At 40.7% G+C, this 6,577-nt stretch overlaps 1 pseudogene; it reads left to right on the forward strand.

Moving 5' to 3' along the window:
- The first annotated feature begins 2,070 nt into the window (after positions 1-2,070).
- On the forward strand, positions 2,071-2,454 carry LOC105987258 (annotated as a pseudogene).
- The last annotated feature ends 4,123 nt before the right edge of the window (positions 2,455-6,577 follow it).

The raw sequence follows: 6,577 nt of genomic DNA on the forward strand, positions 1-6,577 counted from the left end.
CTGGAACGACCATTTAAAAATACGGAATAGTGGCCTCACTATATATGCAATGATTTACCTTCTCACTTCTAAGGCTTCTCAGTCTATACAATTATCTCATAATTCTGCACTCAGCATCTCATTGAAAAGCATAATAATTGATCCCAGCCAAATATCTGCTTCAGTACACACACACACACACACACACACACACACACACACACACACACACACACACACAGGCTCTGGTGGCTCACACCTGTAATCCTAACTACTCAGGAGGCTGAGGTCCAAGGATTGCAGTTTAAAGCCAGATCTGGCAGGAAAGTCTGTGAGACTCTTATCGCCAGTTAACCACCAGAAAATTGGAAGTGGAACTGTAGCTCAAGTGGCAGAGTGCTTGCCTTGAGCTGAAGAATGCAGGGACAGTACCCAGGCCCAGAGTTCAAGCCCCATGACCGACAAAAAAATACAATATAAATATATATAGATGTATTTATATATGTTATGTGTATTACCTTTATATGTTTACTTATCTCCAGAGACTAACTACCCATTGCATAATGTTGTAGGAAAAAATGATGGAAGCATGTGAAATTTAGCAGAAGCAGGGAGGAAAATTAAATCCATAGGGCATGTCTAAGTTTGGGAAAATTTATCAATAAGTTGCCAATTGCCTATAGAGTATTTGAGAGAGGAAAAATATACTCATAATAGAAAAAAATATTCTGTCCCAGACATGCTCATTTTCTGGGAAAGCCATGGGAGCAACCCCTTGAGGCAGAGAAGGTATCATCTTTTCTCCTGTATTGCTGCACAGGTGGGGAAACTGGCTAGAGATTATCCCTCATTGGTACATTCAAGTGTGGCCATTGTGGAAATACAAGAGAGGAGACACATTGGATAAAAATTGCCAGTGTTACAAAATTGGGTATTTGATTGGGCAGAGGAAGCCAAGAAGAGGAATCTAGAAATGAAGAACACTGATCAACACTAGAGACACATTGGAGTGAATAGACTCTGATTAGTCCTCTTTATCATGGCTGTACCTTTTCATGTTTCTAGTCTCTGAGTTGCTTATCTTCAAAGTTACAGTCAATTTCCTGTTTCCATTCTTGCTTTGCCCCTTCCATGGATACTCCTCAAGTTAGTTTAATCTTTTCATATGGAAGCACCCTCACTGACTCTTCTGCCTCCTGTGCCCATTTAAGGGTCCATGACTGCTTTGAGCTCATTAGGTGAATCAAGGATGGTCTCCTCTTCTCCTGGTCAGCCAATCAGAAGCCTTAATTTCACTTGCTACTTAATTCTCTTTTGCTATGTAATGTGAATCACTCTCAAGTTCTGGGGATTAGAAAGTATAACACTTTGGGAGACCATTATTTTGCCTTCTGAGGCACTTACATGTGTTTCTTGACTGACAGAATATATCAAGAGAATAAATTTTGAGAGAGAGAGAGAGAGAGGTCATGAATAGGATCAAATTTTCTTGAGACCACAATGGATAAAGACTGAAAAATACTCTCCGGACTGGATAACCACTGGAGCACTCATAGTCTTTAAGGAAACATTTCAGCTTGTGGGCTTTGGAAATCAGATTTCAGGAGATTATTTAGTCAGGTGAGCTGAGGAAATAAAGTCAGAGACTTTAAACTGTATTTTGAAGTAAGCATATGGTGAGCTCTTGAGGAAAGTTAGACGATAGTAGGATTCCTAGAAGGATTTGCGTTTTTATTAAGATAGAAGATAGAATGTATATGTTAGAGTAAAGGAGCCAGAATCTATCTATCTATCTATCTATCTATCTATCTATCTATCTATCTATCTATCTATCTATCTATCTATCTATCTATCTATCTATCTAATGTAAGTAAAATACACAGATGTATGCATATCTTATCTACATATAGGTAAGTATATGTATGTATAAGGATATAAAAATATCCAAGGGATAGATGAAATAATTGCTTAAGTGAAGTAAGCCAAGCCCAAAGAAACATAGGTCCCATGGTTTCCCTTATTTGCAATATCTAGTATATGTCTGAGTCAAGGAGAAAATGTCAGGGCCAGGAACGGGAGCGGGGGCGGGGGATGGGAGGGGGGGCGGTGCGCTGGGACCCGGCAGGGCGGCCCTGGTCATCGTACATGCTCCCGCACCTGCACTACGGCTGGCAGGTGGACCAGGCCATCCTGTCGGAGGAGGACCGCGTGGTGGTCATTCGGTTCGGACACGACTGGGACCCCACCTGCATGAAGATGGACGAAGTTCTGTACAGCACAGCCGAAGAGGAACAAACACATCATGATTGATTTGGGCACTGGCAACAACAACAAAATTAATTGGGCCATGGAAGACAAGCAGGAGATGGTGGACATCATAGAGATCGTGTACCGTGGTGCCCGCAAAGGACGGGGATTGGTGGTCTCTCCCAAGGACTACTCCACGAAATACAGATACTGAGCATGCCCCCCTTAGCCTGTGCGTCAATATTCGGAGTCATTTCCATGTGGAAGAAATCTCAGCTATTCAAAGCCCTTGGGAAAGTGTGTGTGAATCAAGGGCAGGAGGGTCCTTGAGATGAGGGCAGCATGGCCTTAATTAGCTGAAGCAAATAAACTTCCAGTGAAGGAAAAAAAAAAAGGAGAAAATGTCAGATAAGTGATGTTAGGAAAATGAACCCTAAGATATGTATTTAAAGTTTTTTCTTTCATGCATTTGTTTCTAACGCATTTATAAGATTATTTCTTTGTTGCTTTTTATGTCCCTCCCCCACAGTATAACCCCTGCTTTCACTGTATTTGATGTCGGTATAATTTGTGGAGGAGAAGGGGAAAAACAAGTCGTTTAAATAAGGATACAGGTGGACATGTTGCAACAATGAGAAGTACAAGTTGTCATGTCGAAAATGAACTTTACAACTTTGGTGGGGGGGGGGAGGATTAGGTGGGGAGATGGAGGGAAGATGGGAAGGGATGGGAAGGGGAAACAAAGGAGGAGGCTACAATGCTTGATAAGAAATGTACTCATTATCTTGCCCATGTAATTGTAACCCCTCTGTACAGTATTTTCACAATAAAAAATAAATAAAAATTTTAAAAAAAGCAAGGGGAGAATTAGAACCAACATCACAGGAGAATAACTGAGCATAAAGACAAAACCAAGCAGGACAGTTCGTTCCCTGAATTATAAAGCAGAAAGGTTTGGTGAGGGGCCAGGGATAGGGAAAAAAGTGTAGAGAGAATATTAATTTTTTTTTGGGTCCGGTCGTGGGGCCTGAACTCTGGGCCTGGGCGCTGTCCCTCAGCTCTTCAGCTCAAGGCTAGTGCTCTACCACTTGAGCCACAGCGCCACTTCCAGCTTTTTTCTTTTTGCTTATGTGGTGCTGAGGAATCGAACCCAGGGCCTCATGCTTGCAAGGCAAGCGCTCTACCACTGAGCCACCTTCCCAGCCCGAGAATATTAATTTTATCTGTAGTAGACCTCATCATCTGAAGAAAATGTGAAAATCTGAGCCATAGAGAAGACAAAACAGGTATGGGTTAGGACTGGAAGGATGGCTGCCACCATCCATTGTTATTTGGCATATATGTGCAGTCCAGGCACCCAGAATGGAAGTGTGCCTTGAAAATGATCTTGCCACATTTGTAATGCTCCCCACAGTACCTAGCCACCTATGAAGTGATCAGAGAAAGCAGAAAGTCCAATTTCACAGGGTGGGAAAGACAAAATTGTGTGGCAGAAGGAGAGAGTTCACAGCGTGCTCTTGAGATCAGTACTGATCATGCTGCCCAGCTTGGGTACAGATAAATTCAATGAAGCACAGGGCTAAGGGACTGAGAACAGATCAGGAACGGAGGGAGGGCTTGGATGTGATGATGACACAGGCTCAGGAGAAGTGACTGAATATGATGGGAAGAATAACAAGGGGGCATGGAGGCAGGTATGGTACGGTATGGGGCAAGGCTTATGAGGGAGCTGGCATAGAATGGAAATACCAGTGAAAGGAATATCAATGCGAAGCAACCCTAGCATAGGAAAGGTAGAAGAATGCTAGCATGACATTGAAGTAAGAAATGATGGTTATGGTCTCATGAAAATGGAACACTGGGTATGGATTATACTGGATCCTTTCTCATCATGAATCATTTTAGAGAAACATTTATTTGCCACACATTTAAGCAGCTGAAAGAGAGCAGATATTGGGTTAACGGGTTAGCCTATAGAAAACAAATACAATATGTCCTTGCGCCCCATACTATACTGGGAATGAGATCATTCACTTGAAAATATCTAAGTGAAAGCATAATGTCACAAATATTTGTGCTTGGCTATATTTATGTTCTAATACTAGGAGTGGTAAGAATCGAAGCCTCACAGCTAGAGCATCCTTTAGAAACATACACCTAATGAGATTCTCTCTTTCTCTAAACTCTATCTGTTTTACCTGGAGTAATAAGGTCTAAAAGACCCTTCATGAAGGGGTGACATTGATCAAGATGCATTGTCCTCATAAGTTAGTTGTCAAATTGAAACATCTTTTGTAGAACTACTCAAAGATAATAAATTAAAAGACCTCATCATCTGCTTCTTTACACCTCTCCAAACATTTCTCTCCCATTACTCTCCCTTATGTTCTCAATCCAGCCATTCTGGCTTCCTTTTTGTCCCTCAAGGACCCCAGTTTCTTATTTCCAGTCCCCCATATCAGCTCTCCCACCACCCTCTAGCACTGTCATGGCTGCCCCTCTGTCTCCTCTGTTCTTCTCAGGGAGGCCTTATTAATCTCCCTCTCTGGTATCTTTAGCTTACTTTTTCCTTTTCAGTGCTGGGAATTGAACCCAGGAACTCTCATTTCAGCCTCTTCAACATCTGCTCTGCTCCATGTCTTTCTCCTTTGCTACTTTACCACTTTCAGAAAACACTTCAAGCTACTACCATCTCTTGTGTCTAATAATAATTTTCAGTCTTATCCTAGATGGTTAGTGGAAGGTCAGCTGTCTATTTTCCAGGTACTCTAAATAGGAGATCATTAAAACTGAGTTGTCTGGTTCTAGATGGCCCTTCCTATAACCATGGCTACCAACTTGTATTCATTAACGGGTGGCCCTTTCCTGAGCTCACAGCACCCAGCAAAGAGGAAACAGGAACCATTGAATGAAGGAACCTGTTCATGTTTATTAGGTTTTAGCATATTTAAAGTGTAAGGTGTTCCAATAGAGAGATTGTTCTAGAACTTTTGTGCCAAATATAAATATTCAAAATCTATTAGGACTCACAAGGTTTGTGGACTCTAACGAGCAGTTTAGAGTCTTGAGCAACAAAACAGGAGATAGCAAAGGATAGTATAAGTGCCAACCTGTGTGGCTAAGCCATTCTGGACATTCAATTATGTGAATTCCTCCATTTTGTGTTTCCCAGATTTTGCTTAGAAGACAGGGATATAAGTCTCTGAAAGTGATCTGGGGTGTTATGAGCCATGACCATGGTTGGCATAGGATGGACCCATGGTATAACTCCAAATTCAATCCATATGCCCTGTAAAATAGAGTTTGGTAGTTCTCAAATATTGAAGAATATTGTGCATGTTGTTCTTGTTTGTGTTTTAATATTGTGTTTCATTTCTGCATTGTAAAGAATTCTACCATTTCACAAGGGGAATAGCTAGCTCTTAGAGATCATTTTGTGATTCAGTAATGTTGCTTTTTTCACAGATTTATTACACATGATCTAAAAAATAATACATTAAGAACACAAAAGAAATTTCAAAAAGTATGTTACACAGTTCAGTTGATGTAGAATATCTCTCAGCCTGACATTGTCATCAAATATGTTTAAATCATAGTTTCAGCTGCGTGTTTCTCGGCTCTTCATTTTTGTGAAAACATGGCTTCCAAAAAGCAAGTGGTCCTTTGCATATAGCTATTGAGCCCTTCTGGTCCTCTCCTAAGAATATCCTCCTTAGTTCTCACTGTGTGAATGTTTCCAGTGCTGCTTAATTAATCAAGTGTAATTATTTATCTTTTTACTATCTATTGGGTTTACTTATAGATTTGAAAATGAAGGAGGTTGTGACACTGTTCAAAAACAAATGTACTTATTGCTTGACTTATGTAACTGTAATAATTTTTTTTAAAAAGCAAAAAAAGCAATTGGTGACCAAAGAGCAAGGTTGAAGTTCACGTTCTTAATTTATGTGTGAAACTAAAAAGTTAACATCGTTGAAAGGTGGTAGGTGGGTGGTTATGGGATAAATGGATCAAGCATCCACAGTACTATACTGAATTCCATGTATCCCGAGCATTCACAGTTGATCTGCATTGGTGGTCAGTCTCCTTGGAACCACATACTGATAGATGACAAGGGAGGGCTGGATGAAGAAATAATTGTGCTAGAACTGGGATCAAGGATTTGAATCCCATGTGAACTACTCATTTGTATCCTCACATCTGCTTTGCCTTTCTCATTGAGTGGCTGAGGTCTGTTAGGATGGATCAAGCTCCCCTGTGAACATGCTTGAGTGTCCGTAGGTGATGTTTTAACCAATCATTAGCATTGTGTTGTTTCATCTTTCTTTTTCTTTTTTTAATTTTCCTTTTA

This window comes from Dipodomys ordii, unplaced genomic scaffold (assembly GCF_000151885.1).
Source record: "Dipodomys ordii isolate 6190 unplaced genomic scaffold, Dord_2.0 Scaffold3, whole genome shotgun sequence".
Taxonomy (NCBI): Eukaryota; Metazoa; Chordata; class Mammalia; order Rodentia; family Heteromyidae; genus Dipodomys; species Dipodomys ordii.